Source organism: Amblyraja radiata, chromosome 30 (genome assembly GCF_010909765.2).
Source record: "Amblyraja radiata isolate CabotCenter1 chromosome 30, sAmbRad1.1.pri, whole genome shotgun sequence".
In the NCBI taxonomy this organism is placed as follows: domain Eukaryota; kingdom Metazoa; phylum Chordata; class Chondrichthyes; order Rajiformes; family Rajidae; genus Amblyraja; species Amblyraja radiata.
The window spans coordinates 31601056-31627714 of NC_045985.1; positions in this window are offsets into that span (position 1 = coordinate 31601056).

Below are 26659 nucleotides of genomic sequence, written 5' to 3' on the forward strand. Positions count from 1 at the left end.
AAACACTTTTAAGGAATTGTGTTCTTGAGATGCACCGACAAGCTGGCCTCTCCACACATTGCAAATAGAGGCAGGGCGATTCTATGAGAACGTTCCCAAGGTCAGTTGAAAGCCCCCAGGCAAAGGCAGCCTAGAACATGAAAGTGCTTATTCCAGCTCTACATATCATTATCTGGTCACATCATAAAGCACTGTTTGACACATTATATAAATGTAATATTGGTATTATTCAACATTAATCCCAAAGAAACACCAGTGCCTGCCGAGGATAGACACAAAATGCTGGAGTAACTTCGCGGGTCAGGCAGCATCTCTGGTGAGAAGGAATGGGTGACGTTTCGGGTCGAGACCCTTCTCCATCTCTGTTTGCTTTGTTGTTACCTGGTCCCAACTAACAATGATCTATTCTACATTATCCTTGATCTCAATAGAAACAGGTGCAGGAGTAGGCCATTCGGCCCTTCGAGCCAGCACCGCCATTCAATGTGATCATGGCTGATCATCCCCAATCAGTACCCCGTTCCTCCCTTATCCCCATATCCCCTGACTCAATGAACTGAATGGCTAATTCTGCACCTATGTCTTATGGTTTAAGGAAATGACTGCTCTCTCTCTCTCTGGACCAGTGATGTTGACAGGGCAACAGCAACGAGTGTGTTCTCTGTCACTGTAAATAAACTGTTATATGTGGACCACACAACAACATCAAATAGTACATCTGACTCTGGGATATGACAGCACTTCAGGTTATTTTTTTAGAATTTACAGCATTGAAGACAACTCTGATTCTATAACTGCAGTTCATCACCACATCTCCTCTCCATCTCTACGATACAATTCAGTTCAGCCTTCAGAAGGCCTCGACCCGAAACGTCACCCATTCCTTCTCTCCGGAGATGCTGCCTGTCCCGCTGAGTTACTCCAGCATTTTGTGTCTATGAGCAAATATCAACCAGGTTCTGCTCACATTTTAAACAACATGCCCCTCACTGGCAGTCTCCCATTGGGGATAGAGTTATTCTTGAGTAGAAAGTGTTGCATTCCCACTTCCAACGATGCATTTCCAAATGCCCCGTAAATATTTCTCTGCTCTGTCACATCACATTGCCTTGTGAGCACAAATTTAGCAGCAATGGTCTGACACGCACCACACCGGCAATGGAGTACTCCCAACGCTGTTGCCAAATTGGGGAGGAGCAGCTCATCTCAAGCAGTCATTGAAAGGGAATTAAGAACCATGGGCTTCATGTACGATCATCACAAGCGTAGCCATGAGCACCAGCATGGAACTAGCTCCAAATGCCTCATGTGGCCCACCAACACCTGCCCAGCAAGCAAATACAGTAGACATTAGGCAAAGTACATAGATTATAAGATTATAAGCGATAGGAGCAGAATTGGGCCATTCTGCCCACCAAGTCTACTCTGCCGTGGTTGCTCTATCTCTCCCTACTAAACAAATTCTGCCTTCTCTCCATAACCTCTGAAACCTGTACTACCATTAATCGATCTATCTGCCTCAAATATATCCACTGACTGCGTCCACAGCCTTCTGTGGGATAACATTCCTCAGATTTGTCACCCTCTTTATATGTCTTAGAGTAATACTGCATGGAAAACATCTACCTTTCCCAACTCTTTGGTATAGTTAGTGTGGTTTAATGTCACATATACTGAGTTACAGTGAAAACTGATCCTTGCCAACCACGATGCCCCATCTCAGCTAATCTTATTTGCCAATGTATCAGTCAAAGTGTCTTCAATGTTGCTATAGTACCTGCCTCAACAACCTCCTCTGGCATTTTTTCTATATACACACCACCCTCAGAGTTAAATGTCCCTCAGCTTCCTATTACATCTTGTCCCCCTCACCTTAAACATATAACCTCTGGTTCTTGATTCCCCTTTCCTAGATAAAAGACTGGACATTCACCCTATCTTTTCCCCTCGAGATGTATTCACCTCTATAAGATCATCCCTCAGCCTCCTGTGCTCTAAGAAGTTCTAGCCTGCCTAACCTCTCCCGATGCTCAACATATACAGGTAAAAATCTGGACTAACATCGCGGGTCAGGCAGCATCTCTGGAGAAAAGGAATAAGTGATGCTTCGGGTCAAGACACTAATTCAGATCCTCCCTATGTTCAGTCTCTTGAGTCTGAGCAACATCCTTGTATATCTTATCTGCGGTCTTTCCATCTTAATGACATCCTTGTTATGGCAGGGTGACTAAACCTGAACACAATACCCCAACTGTGGCTTCACCATCGTCTTGTACAAATGTAACGTAACGTATCAACTTCTATCCTCAATACAATATCTGATGAAGCCCAATGTACCACCAGCCTTCTTTACCACCCTTCTTTACCACCTTTGATGCCACTGTCAGAGAACTCTGTACCTGTACTCCAAGATTCCTCTGCTCTATAATACACTCCAGGACCCTGCCAATGATGGCACTGGAGGGGATGCAGGTGAGATTTACAGAGACTGAGTAAATTAGCCATAGAGTCATCCAGTACAGAAAAAGGCCCTTTGGCCCAATTCGTTCATGCTGACCAAGATGACCCAGTTGCCCATGTCAGGAATATTTGAATAGGCTGTGGCTCTTTAGTTTATTTGTAGTTTAGAGTTCCAGCCGTCTCCGCACATTAACACTTCCTACACATACACTAGAGACAATTTACAATTTTACACTTACACCAGCCAATTAACGTACAAACTTTTACATTTTAGGAGTGTGGGAGGAAACCGAAGATCTAGGAGAAAACCCATGCGGTCATGAGGTGAACGTACAAACTCCATACAGGCAACTCCCATAGTCGGATTCGAATCTGGATCTCGGGCGCTGTAAGGTACCGCTACACCACCGTTCATCTCAGGAAACCAGGAAGCTGAGGGTTGGTTTAAACACTGACCACATTTAAACTGGCTAAATGTGTACTTGGATTGCCGAGCTATGAACCCAGTGCTCGTAGATGGGGTGAACGATAAGATACGATAGAACGTTATTCATCCCAGGAGGGAAATTGATCTGCCAACAGACATAAAAACACAAAATATATGAAACATGAAATTAAATTGATGATTGGAAAGGATTGGGGCTGTGCAAAGATTCGGGAGGGGGGAGGGTGAGGAGGAGTAGAGAGCCAGTCTCAGTCTACCCCACGACAGAAGATGTCACAGCCTCAGAATTAAAGGACGTTCTTTTAGGAAGGAGATGAGAAGGAATTTCTTTAGTCAGATGGTGGTGAATCTTTGGAATTATTTGCCACATAATGAAGTGGAGGCCATGTCAGTGGATATTTGTAAGACAGAGATAGATAGATTCTTGATTAGTAAGTCTGTCAGGGGTTATGGGGTGAAGGCAGTAGAATGGGATTAAGAGGGAGAGATAGATCAGCCATGATTGAAAGGTGGAGCAAACTTGATGGGCTGAAAGGCCTAATTCTGCTCCTATTACTTATGAAATGAGTACGGGAGGAACTCCGTGGGTCGGTCAGCATCTGTGGAGGGAAATGGACAGGTAACGCTTCAAGTTGAAACTCATGCTTAGGATTACAGTATCTGAAGTTCTTTGTGTCCATTCCCTCCACAGGTGCTGCCTGATCCGCTGAGTTACTCCAGCATATTGTTTCTTGTTCAGGATCCCACTGCGCTTCCTTGTGTCCGACCCCAAACGCCACCTGAACCATTTCCCCCCACAGCGGCAACCCGACCATCAGAATTTGTACAGCGCTTTCTGTTTTGCTCAACATCCCAGCATTTGGAGTTTCTTGTGTTTGTCTGCAAACAAAGGAGATTGTGATGGGCTTCAGGAAGTGAAAGTGCACAGTCTTTTACCCAGAGTAGGGGAATCAAGAACCAGTGGAGATAGGTTTAAGGTGAGAGGGGAAAGATTTGAGGGGCAACTTTCAGGGGCAACTTTTTCGGACAGCAGGTGGTGGTTATGAAATGAGCCGCCGGAGGAGGTAGTTAGGCAGAAATTATCACAGCTTTTAAAAGACTATTGGATAGGTACCTATACAGGGAATATTTAGAGGTATATGGACCAAACATGAGCATGTGCGGATGGAGCTGCTGGGGCACCTTGGCTGGCATGGGCAAGCTGGGCCGAAGGGCCTGTTTCCGTACTCCACGACTCTATGACTGTAACTGTGATCATGAACAAGGTCTGCTATACATGTTGGACTGTACGCAAAGCAAGGTTGCTGAAGAAAGGTCTCGACACGAAACATCACCCATTCTCTCCAGAGATGATGCCTGTCCCACTGAGTTACTCCAGCACTTTGTGTCTATCTTCGATTTAATCCAGCATCTGCATTTCCTTCCTACGGAAGGTTGCTCAAGTGTTACCACAGATCATCCGAGACTAATGATGTTGTAACCATGGCCATATTGTATCTCTATGTCTTACTGCATGGCAACGAACGCATCTTCCATTCTTCATGAAACGTTCCATCCTTTGAACAAAAATAGCTTCCAAGTTGAATCGGATGGGGGATTCCAGTCAAATAGTCAAACTGGTTTTGCAACTACCATCAGTACACTGATAAAGGATATTTGATCCAGTTACTCTGTTTCTCTTACCACAAATGAAACGTAACCTTCTGGATGTTTGCAGCATATTCTGCTTTTATTTTGTATTTCCAGCATCTGCAGTTGTATATAATTGATTTTGAACTCTGTTGAACAGGTACCACCACATGTGTATGGATAGACATTGTTAATCTATGTAGGTAACGCCATGAAAATATAATTGGATCTTCAAGCACAATTTTGGGGCTTCAGAGTGAACTGATACAGTGGGAAAACTCATTTAGCAGACCAGTTATGAGAAAGTTATCGATTTCTAATTCGGCTCTGTAGCAGCTGGTAAAGTCATAGTCGCAGAGAATGAATACAGGCCCTTCAGCCCAGCTTGCCCTTGCCAACCAAGATGCCCCACCCGTCCCACCTGCCCAGGTTTGGTGCATAACCCTTTCCTACCCATGTGGATATCCAAAGATCTGTTATGGTACCTGCCCCCACTACCTCTTCTGATAGTTCTTTCCATATACCTACCGTCCCCTGTGTGAAAAAGTTGCTGCTCAAATTCTATTAAATCTTTCTCACCTTGGAACCATTTGTTCTTAATTCCCTTTGTTTAAAAGACTATGCGTTCGCCTTATCTATTCCCCTCATAATCTTATAAACCGCTGTAAGATTACCCCTCTGGGTCCTGCGCTCTAAGGAATAAAGTCCTTGCCTGCCCCACCTCTCCCTATAACTCAGGCCCCAAAGTCCTAGCAACATCCTCATAAATCTTCTCAGTACTCATTCCAGTTTAATGCCACCCTTCCTATAGCAGGGTAACGGGGTGGAGCTGCTGCCTCACTGCACCAGTGACCCGGATTCTATCCCGATACCTGATGCCATCTGTGTGGAGTTTGCACATTCTCCCTGTGACTGAGTTGGGTTCCACCGGCACTCCGGTTTTGCCGAACATCCCAAAGACATGCGGGATTGCCCCCAGTGTGTAGGGAGTGGATGAGAAAGTGGGATAACATTGAACCAACGCGAGTGAGTTTAACTTAGCCTAGCTTAGTGGAGTTTAATTTATTGTCTGTAAAACAGTGAAAGAAAATATTTTTGATGCATGATAAAATCTGATTAAAGATAGTCCCAGGACTGGAGAAATGAGTGATCTGTGGTCAGCGTGGACTTGGTAGACAAACGGCCTGTTTGCATGCTGTATCTGTCAATCAATTAAAAATGTTAAGTGTAAGAATTAACTGCAGATGCTGGTTTACACTGAAGATAGGCACAAAATGCTGGAGTAACTCAGCGGGTCAGGCAGCATCTGTGGAGAAAAGGAATATATGACGTTTTGGGTCGAGACACTTACTCAGATTGGTGTCAAAATATTTCTTATTTTTGGGCTGTATATTTGACCGACAGCTCAAAGGAAAGTTAATGCCGGGACTATAAGGAAAGTTAATGCCGGGAAACAGGACTCACTGAGCTACCATGTAAATTGCATTCTGCCCCTCCCCAGTAATTGTAGCCCCAGGCTGATTGTTATTTGACAATGCACTATCCTATTTGAAGATGGGGTTTCCCCTTTATCATCTAGTTTCCTGCTGTTTGGCCCAAGCATTCTTCTCCGTCTGAAGAAAGGTCTCGACCCAAAACATCACCCGTTCCTGCTCTCCAGAGATGCTGTCTGATTTACTGCAATTTTTGTGTGTCTACCTTTGTTTTAAACCAGCATCTGACGTTCCTTCCTACAGGAGACCCCGTCTGCTGAATACCAGCCCTTTCAACACAGTTGCGGTTGCGCAGCGGTTGATTTGCTGCCTTACAGCGAATGCAGCACCAGAGACCCGGATTCGATCAGATTACGGGTGCTGTCTGTACGGAGTTTGTACGTTCTCCTCGTGATCTGCGTAGGTTTTCTCCGAGATCTTCGGTCTGCTCCCACTCTTCCAAATACGTACAAGTATGTACGTTAATTGGCTTGGTAAATGTAAATAATGTCCCTAGTGGGTGTAGGATGGTGTTAATGTGCGGGGGCGGCGCGGACACAGTGGGCCGAAGGGCCTGTTTCCATGCTGTATCTCTAAACTGGATTGCCTACATGTTTAATATGCCAGGATGCTCCTAGATTCAAGGGTATTAACTCTAATTATAAACTTGGATTGTTTTCTCTGGAACGTCGGAGTAGAGACCTGATAGAAGTTTCTAAAATTAAGACAGACATAGAATTGGAGGAGAGTGAGAATATTTTTTCCCCCGGCATGTAAATGACAAAGACTAGAGGGCATAGCTTTAAAGTGAGAGAGACAGGTTGGAAAGGAGATGTACAGAGCATGTTTGTTTTCAACATAGGTGGTTGCCTGGAATGCACTGGAATGCACTGCCAGGGGGCTGTGGTGGTGAGGCAGATGTGATAGAGGCATTTAGGAGGCTTTTGTATCAGCAAATGCATATGCAGAAAATTATTAAGGGTTTGGACACAATAGAGGCAGGAAACATGTTCCTGATGTTGGGGGGGGGGGGTGTCCAGAGCCAGGGGGCACAGTTTACGAATAACGGGTGAGCCATTTAGAACGGAGACGAGGAAACACCTTCACACACAGAGTTGTGAGTCTGTGGAATTCTCTGCCTCAGATGCCGGTGGAGGCCGGTTTTCTGGATACTTTCAAGAGAGAGCCAGATAGGGCTTTTGAAGATAGGGAGTATGGGGAGAAGGCAGAAACTGGGTACTGATTGGGGATGATCAGCAATGATCACATTGAATGACGGTGCTAGCTTGAAAGGCCGAATGGCCTACTCATGCACCTATTGTCTCCCACCAGTCTTACTGTCTCCGACTACATTCTAACTTTGTCCCGCTACTCCCCTGACATCTGTCTGAAGAAGGGTCTCGACCAGAAACGACGCCCATTCCTTCTCTCTAGAGATGCTGCCTCAGTCGCTGAGTCACTCCAGTATTTTATGCCTGCCTCTCTTCTAGATCCCCGCAAAATCAGCTTGAAAAAGCCTCCAGACTCTAAACCGCACTGAATCATTTTCTGAAGAGATGCTTCCTGATCCGTTATTCCTTCATTTTGTACAGGATCTACAGCTCATTGTTTCCACAATCTGAATGGGCGATCATTGTTTAGTACTCGGTAGACTGGGTCGGCAGAAAGCCGTATCGTCCAAACATTAACTCTGGGCTTTAGATTCAAAATCAATGAAACATGCAATAAATGCATGCACAGGAAATCTCAAAGGAAAATAGAACAAACGGAAAACTCTGAAAGAGGACCTGATCAGCGTCTGTCACGGGGCGCATTCCATTGTTCTGTTAATTCTTCCTGACGTGTACGTGTTTCCGATATTTTCGCCACACATTGATAGATAGAATCCAATTTAACGAGACAATAAAATTGGATCCTAATTTGAACAGTCTACCCAAGTGTAGAGTTATAAATCAATGTTTAAAATATATTTGGCGCAGTCGAGTGAACTCCGTACGTGTCGACACAATGAGTATTGAAAGATGACATGTGAATCGGTTGGTCATTTACCACTGCCGTTGAAAGATAGGTTCAACAATTCAAATACAAATTGCTTTTATTGTCATTCAAACAGACAGAGATTTCAACGAAATTTCGTTCCCTGCAGTCATAACAATAAAATAAACATAACACAAAAACAGTACAGTTTAACACAAACATCCATCACAGAGCATCTCCAAATATCTCCTCACTGTGATGGAAGGCATAAGTCTTATCTCTTCCCTGTTCTTTTTTTCTTTTCCCACGTTGAGGCGATCGAGGCTCCTGAAGTTAAAGCCCCCGGCGGGCGTTGGTAAGTCCCGCGGCCGATTTAACCGCACCGGGCGGTGTAAGGCCCTGCGACGGGCCGATTCAAATCCCTCGATTCGGGCCTGACGAAGTTGCCGCTGCGGGAGCTTTCGCAAATCGGTCTCCCACCAGGGACATGCGAGCTCCCGATTTTATCTTCCACAGGGTCTGCGGCCGAGGCCTCCGAAGCCCCGCAGTCGGGTGGTCGCCGCCGTACCACCTCAGTCTCCGCGACAGGTAGCTCCACGACGGTGAGGCCTCCGAGGTTCCACGACGATAGGCCCCAGCAAACGGAGACACGACAAGGAAAAGGTCAGGAAGAGATTAAGAACCCCACCCCCCCCCCCCCGCACATATACACAACTAAATATAAACTAAAAATAAATCGAAAACACTCTAACAAGCCGAAAAAAGGAAAAAAAAGACAGACGGACAGTGGGTGAGCCGCAGCCACAAGGCGCCGCCACACCGATCAGTGGCCAGCGTTGCAATTTTCACGGTCACGAGGCAGCTTGATAACACTGTGGGTAGATCGTATTTTGATGACTGCGCGCAGTTCTGCTCGCCCTCTTACAGCAACGAATTGGGAGCTGTGAAATGAGGGCAGAGGACACTTACCAGAATCATTCTTGGATTGGTCTGCATTAGCCACAAAGAGAAGCAGGGAAAACTTGGATTGCTTTATTTGGAATGCCAAAGGTTGATGGGAAATCTTAAATAAATATGTACCATTAAGTAGGCATAGATGGTATTGACAGTCAGAAAATATTCCACATTGAAGGGACTAGAGAGGAAATGTGTAAGGGGAGAGGGTTAAACTTTGAAGGGGATACGCTGGCAATAATTTTCGTGAGAAATCATGGTACCTGGAACGCGCTGCCAACCATTGTGTTGGACGAAGGTGTAAGAGCGGCGTTAAAGCGTATCTGGATGAGTACATGGTCATGTATGATAATTCATCATTACGTTGCTGCAGGAAACAGCGAACGCAAATAGATCAAGAAATTTGTTCTTTCTTATAATTCTCTTTATTTTGCATAATATAATGATAAAATATTAATTTTATAGAACAGCCGGCTTGTATGGCAATTATTACGTAACTACATAATTAGCAGAAGCTAACGTGACCTGACAAACATTGTTTGTTTAAATGACCGACACTAATCCCAATTAATTTGCCTTGATTCGTAGTCATGTGTTTACTCTGGGGAATAAGCTACTAACTTTAAAAGTTATAAGCGACCTGCCAGACCATTAGCAGGAAACGCCATTATCTTTGAGCATGGCACTACCGGTACTCAATCAGGTTGAGAACATTTTCTACCCTGTTCTTGCCATCATTGGTATTCCTGGTAAGTCCTTTATTCTTTTCAACCGATGGATGAACCGACGTGTTGCCTATACTGTTAAAACATGTTTGCTATGTTAAAATATGTTTGCCCTAGCAACTGATACAATTATTGCCACCAAAAACACATTCATCACAATTCTATCTACTGCCATTAGATCCTGTGCCATTTAGACAGACACATGTTTAGGCAGTGATCGTAGGATATCGGCCACCTGTAAACGTAAGTTTTGTTTAAAATGGCGTTACGTTTGGTCTAAACATCGTGTACCGAAAACGTGTTACTGTGCTTTACTCGTTTACTGTGGAGACACAGCACGGGAGCTAACTCTTTGGGCACGGAGTCCACGACGCCCATCGATTACACGTTCACACATTCCACATTATCGCACTTACTCATTCACTCGCCACTGGCAAAATGAGCAAGGTTCACACAGACAGCGGGTTAGTCTATGCCGGTGTTCTCAGTTCAGTGTTGTATGTTCAATGTTGAATCTTCTAGACCCGTTATCTGTTCAATGCGAGGAAATGACTTTAATCATACCGATCATGATGAGAATTTGATCTGTGGATTGTCAATAATTTAGGGCGCAAGTCCTCGGCTAGAATTCCAGATCTATGTTCATGGATTAGTTCGAATAGATGATGTAAATCCAACCGTTACGTTGCGGAGGGTGCGGGATAAATATCAATAAATTATGAATTATTTTGACATTGTCTCCCAATGAGAAGCAGACGAGATCCTGCCACGGCTCCTCCATTGGCGCAGCTCGTTCATTCTGGGTGGCAATGTGAACTGTGAGGAGGATGCTATGAGAATGCAGGGTGACTTGGACCCGTTGTGGGAGTGGGCAGATGCATGGCAGATGAAGTTTAATGTGGATAAATGTGAGGTTATCCACTTTGGTAGCAAAAGCAAGGAGGCAGATTACTATCTAAATTGCGTCAAGTTGTGAAAAAGGGAAGTACAACGGGATCTGGGGGGTCCTTGTACATCAGTCTATGAAAGTAAGCATGCAGGTACAGCAGGCAGTGAAGAAAGCGAAAGCTGGCCTTTATAACAATAGGATTCGAATATAGGAGCAAAGAGGTCCTTCTGCAGTTGTACAGAACCCTAGTGAGACCACACCTGGAGTATTGTGTGCAGTTTTGGCCCCCTAATTGGAGGAAGGACATTCTTGATATTGACGGAGTTCAGCGTAGGTTTACAATGTTAATTCCCGGGATGGCTGGACTGTCATGTGCTGAGAGAATGGAGCAGCTGGGCTTGTACACTCTGGAGTTCAGAAAGATGAGAGGAGATCTCATTGAAAAAATATAAGACTCTTGAGGGCTTGTGTAGATCAGTGCATGCTCCTTTAACATAGTGACCTCACCACTACTAACCACGCCCCATTGTCTCCTGTATAATTGTAGCTTCCCCGCCTCCAGCTCTCTCTCTAGTCCCAGTGATGACCACGGACAGCTAGGGCATAATGTATGTAGTGAATGAATAAAGATACTTGGTAAGAGACTTTGAGTGTTGGATCAAGACCTTTTACATGGTGTCAGAAGTGGGACATGGGATGATCAGCCATGATAACATTGAATGGCGGTGCTGGCTCGAAGGGCCAAATAGCCTACTCCTGCACCTATAGTCTATTGTCTATTATTCATGGAAGACACACTAGAGGCAGTTAACACGTTCTCGATGTTGAGGGAGTCCAGAACCAGGGGCCACAGTTTAAGAATAAGGAGTAAGCCATTTAGAACGGAGATGAGGAAACGCTTTTTCTCACAGAGAGTGGTGAGTCTGTGGCATTCTCTGCCTCAGAGGGCGGTGGAGGCAGGTTCTCTGGATGCTTTCAAGAGAGAGCTAGATAGGGCTCTTAAAACAGCGGAGTCAGCGGATATGAGGAGAAGGCAGGAACAGGTACTGATTTGGGATGATCAGCCATGATAACATTGAATGGCGGTGCTGGCTCGAAGGGCCAAATAGCCTACTCCTGCACCTATAGTCTATTGTCTATTATTCATGGAAGACAGATGGCGCAATGGGTTAAGTGTTCGGCTGGCAACCGGAAGGTAGCCGGTTCGAATCCCGCTTGGAGTGCATACTGTCGTTGTGTCCTTGGGCAAGACACTTCACCCACCTTTGCCTGTGTGTGAATGTGTGTGAGTGATTGGTGGTGGTCGCCGTAGGCGCAGAATGGCAGCCACGCTTCCGTCAGTCTGCCCCAGGGCAGCTGTGGCTACAGAAGTAGCTTACCACCACCGAGTGCGACTGAGGAGTGAATGAATAATGCGATGTAAAGCGCCTTGAGTATTAGAAAGGCGCTATATAAATCCCATCCATTATTATTATTATTATTATTGTATATTCTACCAGCCACTGCATTAACAGGTGCGGGTAGCGGTTGTGCGACACCAATGTGTAGCTAGTCCGGCCTTTTATGATTCCAGTAGAGGCATTAAATAAACCAGATTGCATTTATTCTTCATCGCCAAATCAAAAAACACTGACATCTAATGCGGCGAATTCTGCTCCTGCGATATAGATGGCGACAATTACGGTTCATCTCTTCCATGTCGCTTAAAAACATAATCGGATTCACCCACTGATTTTCCTTTTGATGCGAACTTCCCAAATATTCCAGTCTATATTTCCCTCGTACCTCTACAACTAGTTGACAACGTGGCTTGGTACTGTTGGACAACATCGGAAATCTACACCTCACCGTTATGGGCAGTATTTTGGGTGATGGAAACAATTCTCACCCCATTTGCACCAATTTTACTGATCATCCTCCTCAACGCCATGACAATAAGACACATTGTCTCCGCCAATAGAGTGAGGACAGTCTCCGAGGGAGCAAACATACCCAGACCGGCGCAGATATCGAGGTGGAGAACAGAAGGAAGTCCATCGTTCTATTGCTGACCATATCCGGTAGCTTCGCACTACTTTGGATGGTGACCTTCGTGTGTTACCTGAGTGCATATTTCCTGGACGTTCACATTTTAGGATCAGATTACAACGATCCATTTACCATTGTAGAGCAGTCCGGATACATGCTGAGGGCTCTCAGTTCCTGCACCAACACGTTTATTTATGGGATGTCCCAGACAAAATTCAGGGATGAATTAAAACGTGATTAAAAACCCGTTCGTCCTTTTTTTCCAATTTAATAAAGTGTTATTAATGTCACTGTGAAACTGAAAATTATTTTCCAAATTACCTCGTGTTCTCGGTTATATTATTGCATCTCACGTTCCGAGATACCATTCGCACCATCGAGTCAATACCGACCGTCATGGTACTCCTTGCATCCCCGTTGTCTTCCGCACGCATATTCAATGTAACCCCTTACATGGAACTCAAACGCCCACTAACGCCCCAGCAGCCCGCCTGTTTTATGACCATATCATGGAAGCCATTAACTCAGTCAAACAATTTGCGTCTTTGGGACGTGGACGGGATGTGGTGCCCATGGTGGCAGGAAGATAAATGGGAAATCCACATTCATCAGAGAACAGAATCAGAAGAAGGAGTCTGCTGATACATTATCTTCAATAGATAGACACAAAAAGCTGGAGTAACTAGGCGCGACTGGCAGAATCTCTGATGAGAAGGAATGGGTGACATTTCGGGTCGAGTCCAATCTTTAGACGAGCAGATATTGATTTTATAAAAAGGACACATGTGGTGGAGTAAATCAGCAGGTCATGCAACATCTCTGGGGAACAGGAGTGGGTGATGCAATAACAAGGATCTTCATGTGTTAGTTTATGCTGAAGACAGAGAGGAAACGCGGAGAATAAGGATCGGCGACTTTTTTGATCGGAACCTTTCTTCAGACTAAATAAAGTTTCCAATCAGAAACATCACTAGACCACGATCTCCAGGAATGATGCCTGATTCCCGGAGTTACTCAGCATTATGTGACTTTGTTACGTTTTGTGTCGATACATTAAAGACCTGTGTGCCTTTTCTGGACCTTTTTATTTCCAACTGCCGGCGCGACATCAACTGCCTTAAATCTCTACCCCAACTTAGCGATCTCACAACTTTCTGAACGCAGAGCCCTCCTCTCCCTCAGCAAACACCCAGACATTGTTAGTAAACCCACCAACAAGGGCGATGCCATTATAATCAGACCGGCTGATCTGTTCCCAGCTGAGGCAACAGATCAGATCTCGCACACCTCCTCATACTCACACATCCACCATGATCCCACGGACGCACACTAGGCCATCAGCTCCCAGGCAGTTTCTGATCACAGCGCCTCCGGCGTTCTCCCCTCCACAACCACCATCCTCGTCGATCCCCGGCCCCACGCTGTCCGCTTCTACCTCCTCCCCAAAATCCACAAAGCAGACAGCATTGGCAGACCCATTGTCACTATCTTCTGCTGCCCCGTTGAACCTATCTCTACATACGTTCATTCCATTTCATCCCACGCCTTGAGCCACTTCACACCACCGTCAACAACAACTCACTCGCCCTTCATCTCTTTGATAACATTAGCTATCGAGGCCCCATTGCGTCATTCTCACCATGGTCGTTCAATTCCATCACACCTCTCTCCTGCTCTGAGTTTCAAGGCACTCCGCTTCTTCCTCGAATACAGACACATTCAATGCCCCTTTACTAATACTCTTCTCCGCCGGCGCAATATCTCCTCGCCCGCAACAACTTATCTTTAGACTAATCTCACTTTCAGCAAGTTACAATACAATACAACAATACAATTCAATTTATTGTCATTTGGATCCCTTGAGGTCCAAACGAAATGTCGTTTCTGCAGCCATACATTACAAACAAATAGACCCAAGACACAACATAATTTACATACACATCCATCACATTGCTGTGATGGAAGGCCAAAAACACTTATCTCTCCACTGCACTCTCCCCCCCGATGTCAGAGTCAAAGTCAAAGTCAAAGCCCCCGGCGGGCGATGGCGAATTGTCCCGCGGCCATTAAAGCCACGCCGGGTGATGCAAGGCCGCACACCGGGTCTTGGTGTTAGAGCCCCCGGCGGGAGCTCGCAGTCCCGCAGCCATACCAAGCCGCGCGGGGCGGTGCTGTAAGGCCCCGCTCAGGTGCTCTTCAACCCCGCAACTCGGGCGGGAGAAGTCGCCGTTGCGGAAGCCCTGAAAAGCGGTCTCCCTCCAGGGACCCGCGGGCTCCCGGTGCCGCCCGCCAAACCCGCAGTTGCAGCCTCCGAAACTCCGGGGGTCGGGTCGCAGCAGCGTCCACCACAGTTCCACCCGCTCTGGATTCGGCCAGCTCCGCGACGGTGAGGTGAGTAGTCGGCACCACAGCTCCCCGGTCTTCCTGTTGGAGGCCGCTCCTCGTTGCAGCCCCAACGACAACGGAGACCCGACAAAGAAAAGGTCGGGTCTCCCGTGCAGGGAGAGATTTAAAAGTTACCCCCACCCTCCCCCCCCCCACACCACCCCCACCCCCCCACACACATACCCCAACAAAAATAACAAAAACTACATAAAAACATAAGACATAAAATAATAAAAACGCAGACGGACTGCAGAGGCCGCTGCAGACGAGAGTCGCGCCGCCCACCGACTTGAAGTTAAAGGTAAAGCCACGTGGTCCCGAATGAACACTGTATATTCATGCATTTTGGTCCGGTAGTCGAACAATCCCTGTTCCAGGTTTACATTGGCCCTATCCTCCGTCTTTCACCATCACATCTACCACTGCATCGGGGCTGCCTCCTGCATCAGTGCATTATTTCATTTAATTTCCTTAAATACTAACGTCTTCTTTGCCTCCAAATTCACGAGGACAATCCCTCCCACCATCCCGAGTGCCGATGAAATAATTTCAATTTCTTGATTGAAGCATTTTTGGAAACCGCTTAATGTTTAGTTGAGTCGGGCAGTTTCTCTAATTCACCAGTAACTCTAATAATGTTGCAGGCTCAGAGAGATGGAAATAGCTGTCCATTAATCTATTCACCCCCGACTGACAGAATGTATGAGCGCACCTCAAACATTCACCAGTGGGTACCGGTCTAATTCTACACTCTACCATTGACTTGCAGGCGACACTTTTTCCAGTTTGCAAAGCACAATACTGGCCTCTGTATTGCACACCTCTATATGGAGGTCGCTACCGCAGTAGACACAACGTGCCGGAGTAACTCAGAGGCTGAGGCAGCATCCACGGAGAGAAGGAGTTGTCGACGTTACGGGTCGAGACCCTTCTTCAGACTGATGTCAGGAGAGGGGGCTGGACAATGAAAGAATATAGGTGGAGACAGTAAGACCAGTGGGAGAACTGGGAAGGGGGAGGGGATGGAGAGAGAAAGCAAGGGCTACCTGAACTTTGATAAGTCAATGTTCATACAGTTGGGTGTAAACTACCCAAGTGAAATATGAGGCGCTGTTCCTCCAATTTGGCTGGGCCTCACTCTGACAATAGAGGAGGCCCAGGACAGAAAGGTCAGATTGAGAATGGGAGGGGGAGTTGATGTGCTGCGCCATCAGGAGATATTGAAATTGAAATAATTTTATTGCCACACAACCAAGGTCGGTGGTATTTGGGTTGCCAGCAGCGGTACAATAACAAAGAACACAACCACATTAAAATTTTACACAAACATCCACCACAGCAGCTTGGTTAAGACGGACTGAGTGGAGGTGTTGAGCGAAACGACCGCCGATCCCGCGCTTGGTCTCGCCGATGTAGAGAAGTGGTCAGCAGGAACAGCGGATGCAATATATAAGGTAGGGGGAGGTGCTGGTGAACCTCTGCATCACCTGGAAAGACTGTTTAGGTCCTTGGATAGTCGAGGGGGGAGGTTAAAGGACAGGTGTCGCATCTCCTGCGGTTGCAGGCGAAGTACCAGGGGAGGGGGTGGTTTGGGTGAGAAGGGACGAGTTGGCCAAGGAGTTACGGGGGCAACGGTCTCTGCGAAAAGCTGAAAGCGGTGGAGATGGGAAGATGTGGCCAGTAGTGGGATCCCTTTGGAGGTGTCGAAAATGTTGGAGGATTATATGCTGTATGCGACGTTTGATGGGGTGGAAGGTGAGGACAAGGGGGCTCTGTCATTGTTTAGATGGCGGGGAGGGGGAGTAAGATCGGAGCTGCGGGATATCGGGGAGACACCTGTGAGAACTTCATCTATAATAGAAGAGGGGAATTATTCTGCATTATTGAAGCTGATTGGGCATGTTCCTACGTCAATGTGTATCTCTTTCATCCTGGTGGCATAGAGATAGACATCGGTTGTAAGTTTGCAGATAAAACAAATATTGCTGTCAAGGCTGTCAAACTACACAGTCAGTTGTAGAAATAGGCGGGCAAATGGCAGATGGTTTAAATCCCAGTAACATTTGAGCAGTTCTAGCCGCCCGCTAATAGCAATGAGGCAGAGGCTTTGTACTGGGTGCGAAATTTTCAATTGAACTGTATTAGTTACAAGGAGAACATGGACACACCTGGATCGTTTTATCCATTATGACGAAGATTGAAGTGAGACCTGATATCAATATATAATATTATGAGAGGCATCGATGAGATCGACAGTAAGAGACGTTTTCCACTAGAGGGCATATGTACAAGGTGAGAGTGTCAACGTTTAAAGGAGGTACACAGGCACGTTTTTTTATTTGCAGGAAATGGAACGGGCTGCCAGGAACACATGTGACAATGCGGTGCAAGAGGCTTTTAGATTGGCACATGGATATGTGTGGACAATTCAACATTGTATTGCTGCAGGAAGCAGAGAATGCGAATATACTAACACATATATGTTCGGACATAATTATCTCTATTTTTTTCAATAGAATAAGGTAATATCTATTTTATAGAACGACCGACATGGCTGGCAGTTATTACACAATGACTTACTTAGCAGCCGCTACCGCGAGGAGGCTAAATGTGTTTCTTTAAGTGACTGACTAATCCCAATGAATTGGCCTTGCTTGGTGTTCATAGGTTTTCTCTGGAGAATATGCAGCTAACTAACAACTTTAAAACCTGTCAGACCACTGGCAGGAAACATGGAATATCTCTGGACATGGAACTGCCGGTATTCAACCAGGTACAGAACATCTTCTACCCTATCCTTGTCATCATTGGTGTACCTGGTAAACGCGTTATTATTCTGTACCTATGTTTCGCCGTCTAGCCTTTACTGTTAAAATCTCTGTGTTATTACTTATTGCTTGAGTTACTGATCCAATTATTGTCACCGAAAATGTAAACTACACAATCGAATCAATTGCCAATAGATCCAGCATCGTTTAGACAGGCAGATGGAGAAGCAGAGATCGGAGGATATAGACATATGTAAGCGTGAGTTTTGTTTGGCGTTACATTTGGTGTAGACCTTGTAGATTGAAGGACCTGCCCCGGTGCTGTACCCACAATACTTTAACGACACAGTATGGAAGCAGACTGGTTGGCCACCGAGTCCACACCGATCATGGATCACCTCTTTACACCATTGCAATGTTATCCCACATTCCCGTCACTCCTTACATACTCTGGGACATTTAACAGAGGCCAATTAATCTACAAACCCGCACGTCATTCGGATGTGGGAGGAATCCGGAGCACCCGGAGGAGGCCAACGTGGACACAGGCAGAACGTTCCAGGATCACTCATACAGGATTGGACTGTGCTGATACTATTGTGTTTGTTCTAGCGGTGATCTTTGCTCGGTGATGGGAAAAGAAGCTTTCATATTATCGATAGGGATGAGCAAATAATCCGTCGATTGTCAATAATATAGGGCGCGTGTCCTAGGTTGGATAATCGGGTATATTTTCGTGCATCAGTGGGATTGGATTGGCTAAATTAGGCACGCGTTATGTTGCGGAGGCTGTGTCATATAAAACACAAGAAACCATCATTTTGTTATAACTTTTCCTCTAAAGCAGAATCTGACGTGTTCCTGCCACGGCAACACCTGCTTGTGCGCCTCATATTCGCCGCACACTGAATTAACAGGTGTATACAGATGTGCGGTGCCAATATGCAGTTGGTGCGGACGTTTCTTACTCCATCAACGGTGTGAGAAAGAAATACGTATTTAATATTATTAATCGTCAAATGGAAGTGGATTGATGACGCATGCGGTGAATGCTGCCTGACGATAAGGAGGGCGGCAAGTTCAGTCAATCTGGTCTGTGTCGCGTCCATGTGTAGTCGGTGTGAGCGGGTCAGGCAGCATCTGTGGAGAAAAGGAATAGATGACGTTTTGGGTCGAGACACTTACTCAGATTGGTGTCAAAATATTTCTTATTTTTGGGCTGTATATTTGACCGACAGCTCAAAGGAAAGTTAATGCTGGGACTATAAGTAAAGTTAAGGCCGGGAAACAGGACTTACTGAGCTACCATGTAAATTGCATTCTGCCCCTCCCCAGTAATTGTAGCCCCAGGCTGATTGTTATTTGACAATGGACTATCCTATTTGAAGATGGGGTTTCCCCTTTATCATCTAGTTTCCTGCTGTTTGGCTCCGTCTGAAGAAAGGTCTCGACCCAAAGGTCTCGACATCACCCGTTCCTTCTCTCCAGAGATGCTGTCTGAGTTATTGCAGCTTTTTGTGTCTATCTTTGTTTTAAACCAGCATCTGCCGTTCCTTCCTACAGGAGACTGCGTCTGCTGAATACCAGCCCGTGATAGTATCCAGAAAACCGGCCTCCACCAGCATCTGAGGCAGATAATTCCACACTCACAAATTTCTGTGTGAAAGTGTTTCCTCATCTCCGTTCTAAATGGCTTACCCCTTATTCGTAAACGGTGCCTCCTGGCTCTGGACCCCTCTAGAGACGCTGCCTCACCCGCTGAGTTACTCCAGCATTTTGTGTCTGGCTCTCTTGTAGATCCACGCAAAATCAGCCTGAAAAAGCCTCCAGACTCTAAACCGCACTGAATCATTTTCTGAAGAGATGTTTCCTGATCCGTTATTCCTTCCTTTTTATACAGGATCTACAGCTCTTTGTTTCCACAATCTGAATGGGCGATCATTGTTTAGCACAGACTCGGTCGGCAGAAAGCACTGTTTCCACGCTGTATCGTTCAAACATTAACTCTGGGCTTTAGATTCAAAATCAATGAAACATGCAATAAATGCATACACAGGAAATCTCAAAGGAAAATAGAACAAACGAAAACTCTGAAAGAGGACCTGATCAGCGTCTGTCACGGGGCGCATTCCATTGTTCTGCTAATTCTGCCTGACGTGTACGTGTTTCCGATATTTTCGCCACACATTGATAGATATAATCCAGACAATAAAATTGAATCCTAATTTGAACAACAGTCTACCCAAGTGTAGAGTTATAAATCAATGTTTAAAATATATTTGGCGCAGTCGAGTGAACTCCGTACGTATCGACACAATGAGTATTGAAATATGACATGTGAATCTGTTGGTCATTTACGACAGCCGTTGAAAGATAGGTTAAACAATACAAATACAAAATACAAATAGCTTTTATTGTCATTCAAACAGAGAGATTTCAACGAAATTTCGTTCCCTGCAGTCATAACAATCAAATAAACATAACACAAAAACAGTACAGTTTAACACACACGTACATTACAGAGCATCTCCAAATATCTCCTCACTGTGATGGAAGGCATAAGTCCTATCTCTTCCCTGTTCTTTATTCTTCTCCCGCGTCGAGGCGATCGAGGCTCCTGATGTTAAAGCCGCCGGTTGGCGTTGGTAAGTCCCGCGGCCGATTTAGCCGCACCGGGCGATGTAAGGCCCTGCGACGGGCCGATTCAAACCCCTCGATTCGGGCCGGGCGAAGTTGCCGCTGCGGGAGCTTTCGCAAATCGGTCTCCCACCAGGGACTGGCGAGCTCCCGATTTTACCTTCCACAGGGACTGCGACCTCAGCCTCCGCGCCAGCAAGCTCCGCGACGGTGAGGCCTCCGAGGTTCCACGATGTTAGGCCCCAGCAAACGGAGACACGACAAGGAAAATGTGGCGTCTCCGCTCAGGAAGAGATTAAAAATTCCCCCCCCCCCCCCCCCACATATGCACAACTAAAAATAAATCGAAAACACTCGAACAAGACGAATAAAAGAAAAAAAGACAGACGGACTGCAGGTGAGCCGCAGCCACAAGGCGCCGCCGCACCGATCAGTGGCCAACGTTGCAATTTTCACGGTCACGAGGCAGCTTGATAACACTGTGGGCAGGTCGTATTTTGATGACTGCGCGCAGTTCTGCTCGCACTCTTACAGCAACGAATTGGGAGCTGTGAAATGAGTGCAGAGGAAACTTACCAGAATCCTTCTTGGATTGGTCTGCATTAGCCACAAAGAGAAGCAGGGAATACTTGGATTGCTTTCTTTGGAATGCCAAAGGTTGATGGGAAACCTTAAATAAATATGTAACATTAAGTAGGCATAGATGGTATTGACCGTCAGAAAGTATTCCACATTGAAGGGACTAGAGAGGAAATGTTTAAGGGGAGAGGGTTAAACTTTGAAGGGGATACGATGGTAAGAATTTTCGAGAGAGATGCTTGTATTTGGAACGCGCTGCCAACCATTCTGTTGGACGAAGGTGTAAGAGCGGCGTTAAAATGTATTTGGATGAATACATGGTCATGTATGATAATTCATCATTACGTTGCTGCAGGAAACATCGAACGCAAATAGATCAAGAAATGTGTTCTTCCTTATAATTCTATTTTGCATAATATAATAATAAAATATTAATTTTATAGAATAACCGGCTTGTATGGCAGTTATTACGTAACAACATAAGTAGCTAACGTGATCTGACAAACATTGTTTGTTTAAATGACCGACACTAATCCCAATTAATTTGCCTTGATTCGTAGTCGTGTGTTTTCTCTGGGGAATAAGCTACTAACTTTAAAAGTTATAAGCGACCTGCCAGACCATTAGCAGGAAACGCCATTATCTTTGAGCATGGCACTACCGGTACTCAGCCAGGTTGCTCACATTTTCTACCCTGTTCTTGCCATCATTGGTGTTCCGGGTAAGTCCTTTATTCTTTTCAACCGATGGACGTGTTGCCTAAACTGTTACAATATGTTTGCTATGACGTTATGCCCGAGCCACTGATAAAATTATTGACACCGAAAACACATTAATCAAATTGCTATCTACTGCCATTAGATCCTGTGCCATTTAGACAGACACATGTATAGGCAGTGATCGTAGGATATAGACCACCTGTAAACGTACGTTTTGTTTAAAATGGCGTCACGTTTGGACTAAACATTGTAGACCGAAGAACGTGTTACTGTGCTTTACTCGTTTATTGCGGAGACACAGCCCGGCAGCTGGAGTACACGGCGCCCATCGATTACACGATCACACTGATTCTATATTAACGCACTTACTCATTCACTCGCCACTAGCAAAATGAGCAAAGTTCACACAGACAGCGGGTTAGTTTATGCCTGTGTTCTCAGTTCAGTGTTGTATGTTCAACGTTGAATTTTCTACACCTGTTCTCTGTTTAATGAGAGGAAATGACTTTAATCATACCGATCATGATGAGCATTTGATCTGTGGATTGTCAATAATTTAAGGCGCAAGCCCTCGGCTAGAAATACAGATCTATGTTCATGGATTAGTGCGAATGGATTATGTAAATCCAACCGTTACGTTGCGGAGGGTGCGGGATAAAAATCAATAAACCATGTATTTATTTTGACATTGTCTCCCAATGAGAAGCAGACGAGATCCTACCACGGCTCGTCCACTGGCGCACCTCGTATTCACGGGTTCATTCTACCGCCCACTGTATTAACAGGTGCTCGCAGCTGTTGTGTGACACCAATGTGTAGCTGGTCCGAACTTTTCTGTTTCCAGTAGAGGCATTAAATAAACCAGATTGTATTTATTCTTCATCGCCAACCTAAAAAACACTGATATGTAATGCGGCGAATTCTGCTCCTGCGATATAGATGGCGACAATTACGGTTCATCTCTTCCATGTCGCTTAAAAACATAATAGGATTCACCCACTGATTTTCCTTTTGATGCGAACTTCCCAAATTCACAAATGATTCCACAAAAACCGATGCGTTATCGACAACCTGCTGGGAAAAGTTAACAGCGAGAAACATTTCGCAAGTCGAAGGAAACTGGACACTCACAGCGCAGGAGACCGCGTTGGATCCTGACCTCCGGTGCTGAATGTGTGAAGTTTGCGCGACCTCCCTGTGACCCGGTGCTTCACTATGCCGCGATTCTGTAAATCCAGTTATGACATTGGCCGCAGGATTATGTTCATTGTTGTTTAGAAAAATTCATCTATTATTTCCCTTTCATCCATAAATATGTGTGGGCGACACGAGGGGAAGGAGCAGCTTACCGAATCAATAATACAATTCACTTTCATACGAAGTACTGTCAAAGTACTATTCCCTAGAACAATGAATTATAGTTATTTTAATTTTAATTTCGTCTTTTCTACAGCTAACCTGTTGGCAATCGTTATCCTCTCCCGGAGAAAATGTGGTCTCTCTAAATGTATCACCCTCTATCTGGTATCCATGGCCGTAGCTGATCTAATGGTTCTGATATTCGAGGTAATTCTCTCAGAGATTACAGGAGCCCATTTTCCGTTTTCATTCCTCAACCGTTCTCACATTTGTAAACTGCATATTTTCTTGAATTGTATTTTTATTGATTGCTCTGTCTGGCTAACCGTGACTTTCACCTTCGATCGATTTATCACTATTTGCAATCTGAATTTACGAGCAGAATATTGCACTGAGAAAACTGCGGCTTTGGTGATAGCACTGACGTGTATCTTGTGTATTATTCAAAATATTCCAGTTTATATTTCCCTCGTACCTCTACAACTAGTTGACAACGTGGCTTGGTACTGTTGGACAACATCGGAAATCTACACCTCACCGTTATGGGCAGCACTTTGGGTGAAGGAAACAATTCTCACCCCATTTGCACCAATTTTACTGGTCATGCTCCTCAACGACATGACAATAAGACACATTGTCTCCGCCAATAGAGTGAGAAGCAGTCTCCGAGGGAGCAAACATACCCAAACCGGCGCAGATATCGAGGTGGAGAACAGAAGGAAGTCCATCGTTCTATTGCTGGCCATATCCGGTAGCTTCGTACTACTTTGGATGGTGACATTCGTGTGTTACCTGAGTGCATATTTCCTGGATGTTCACATTTTAGGATCAGATTACAACGATCCATTTACCATTACAGAACAGTCCGGATACATGCTGAGGGCTCTCAGTTCCTGCACCAACACGTTTATTTAAGGGGTGTCCCAGAAAAAATTCAGGGATGAATTAAAACATGTGATTAAAAGCCCGTTCGTCCTTTTTTCCAATGTAATAAAGTGTTATTAATGTCACTGTGAACCTGAAAATTATTTTCCAAATTACCTCGTGTTCTAGGTTATATTATTGCATCTCACGGTCCGTGATACCATTCGCACCATCGAGCCAATACCGACCGTCATGGTACTCCTTGCATCCCCGTCGTCCTCCGCACGCATATTCAATGTAACCCCTTACATGGAACTCAAACGCCCACTAACGCCCCAGCAGCCCGACTGTTTATGACCACATCATGGAAGCCATTAACTCAGTCAAACAATTTGCGTCTTTGGGACGTGGACGGGATGTGGTGCCCATGAGATAAATCCCCGCGGTTGCAGGAAGATAAAAGCGAAATCCACATTCATCAGAGAACAGAAACAGAAGAAGGAGTCTGCTGATACATTATCTTCAATAGATATACACAAAAAGCTGGAGTAACTCAGCGCGACTGGCAGAATCTCTCATGAGAAGGAATGGGTGACATTTCGGGTCGAGGCCCATCTTTAGACGAGTAGTTATTGATTTTACAAAAATGACACATGTGGTGGAGTAAATCAGCAGGTCATGCAACATCTCTGGGGAACAGGAGTGGGTGACGCAATAACAAGGATCTTCATGTGTTAGTTTATGCTGAAGACAGAGAGGAAACGCGGAGTAAATCGTCGCTGGCGAATAAGGATCGGCGACATTTTTGATCGGAACCCTTCTTCAGACTAAATAAGGTTTCAACTAGAAACATCACCAGACCACGATCTCCAGGAATAATGCCTGATTACCGGAGTTACTCAGCATTATGTGTCTTTGTTACGTTTTGGGTCGATACATTAAAGACCTGTGTGCCTTTTCTGGACCTTTTTATTTCCAACTGCCGGCGCGACATCAACTGCCTTAATTCTCTACCCCAACTTACCGATCTCACAACTTTCTGAACGCAGAGCCCTCCCCTCTCTCAGCAAAAACCCAGACATTGTCAGTGAACCCACCAACAATGGGGATGTCATTATAATGAGACCGGCTGATCTGTTCCCAGTTGAGGTAACAGATCAGATCTCGCACACCTCCTCATACTTACACATCCACCATGATCCCACGGACGCACACTAGGCCATCACCTCCCAGGCAGTTTCTGATCAAAGCGCCTCCGGCGATCTCCCCTCCACAACCACCATCTTCGTCGATCCCCGGCCCACGCTGTCCGCTTCTACCTCCTCCCCAAAATCCACTAAGCAGACAGCATTGGCAGACACATTGTCACTGTCTTCTGCTGCCCCGTTGAACCCATCTCTACGTACGTCCATTACATTTCATCCCACGCCTTGAGCCACTTCACACCTCCGTCAACAACAACTCACTCGCCCTTCATCTCTTTGATAACATTAGCTATCGAGGCCCCATTGCGTCATTCTCACCATGGTCGTTCAATGCAATTCACCACATCTCTCTCCTGCTCTGAGTTTCAAGGCACTCCGCTTCTTCCTCGAATAGAGACACATTCAATGCCCCTTTACTAATTCTCTTCTCCGCCGGCGCAATATCTCCTCGCCCGCAACAACTTGTCTTTAGACTAATTTCACTTTCACCAAGTTAAAGGTAAAACCACGTGGTCCCGAATGAACACTGTATATGCATGCATTTTGGTCGGGTAGTCGAACAATCCCTGTTCCAGGTTTACATTGGCCCTATCCTCCGTCTTTCACCGCCACATCTACGACTGCATCGGGGCTGCCTCCTGCATCAGTGCATTATTTCATTTAATTTCCTTCAACACTAACGTCTTCTTTGCCTCCAAATTCACGAGGACAATCCCTCCCACCTTCCCGAGTGCCGATGATATAATTTCAATTTCATGATTGAAGCATTTTTGGAAACTGCTTAACGTTTAGTTGAGTCGGGCAGTTTCTCTCATTCACGGTGTTGCAGGCTTAGAGAGTTGGAAATAGCTGTCCATTAATCTATTCACCGCCGACTGACAGAATGTATGAGCGCACCTCAAACATTTACCAGTGGGTACCGGTCTAATTCTACACTCTACCATTGACTTGCAGGCGACACTATTTCCAGTTTGCAAAGCACAATACTGGCCTCAGTATTGCACACCTCTATATGGAGGTCGCTACCGCAGTAGACACAACGTGCCGGAGTAACTCAGAGGCTGAGGCAGCATCCATGGAGAGAAGGAGTTGTCGACGTTTCGGGTCGAGACCCTTCTTCAGACTGATGTCAGGGGAGGGGGCTGGACAATGAAAGAATATAGGTGGAGGCAGTAAGACCAGTGGGAAAACTGGGAAGGGGGAGGGGATGGAGAGAGAAAGCAAGGGCTACGTGAACTTTGATAAGTCAATGTTCATACAGTTGGGTGTAAACTACCCAAGTGAAATATGAGGCGCTGTTCCTCCAATTTGGCTGGGCCTCACTCTGACAATAGAAGAGGTCCAGGACAGAAAGGTCAGATTGAGAATGTGAGGCGGTGTTGATGTGCTGGGCCATCAGGAGATCAGCTTGGTTAAGACGGACTGAGTGGAGGTGTTCAGCGAAACGACCGCCGATCCCGCGCTTGGTCTCGCCGATGTAGAGAAGTGGTCAGCAGGAACAGCGGATGCAATATATAAGGTTGGAGGAGGTGCTGGTGAACCTCTGCATCACCTGGAAAGACTG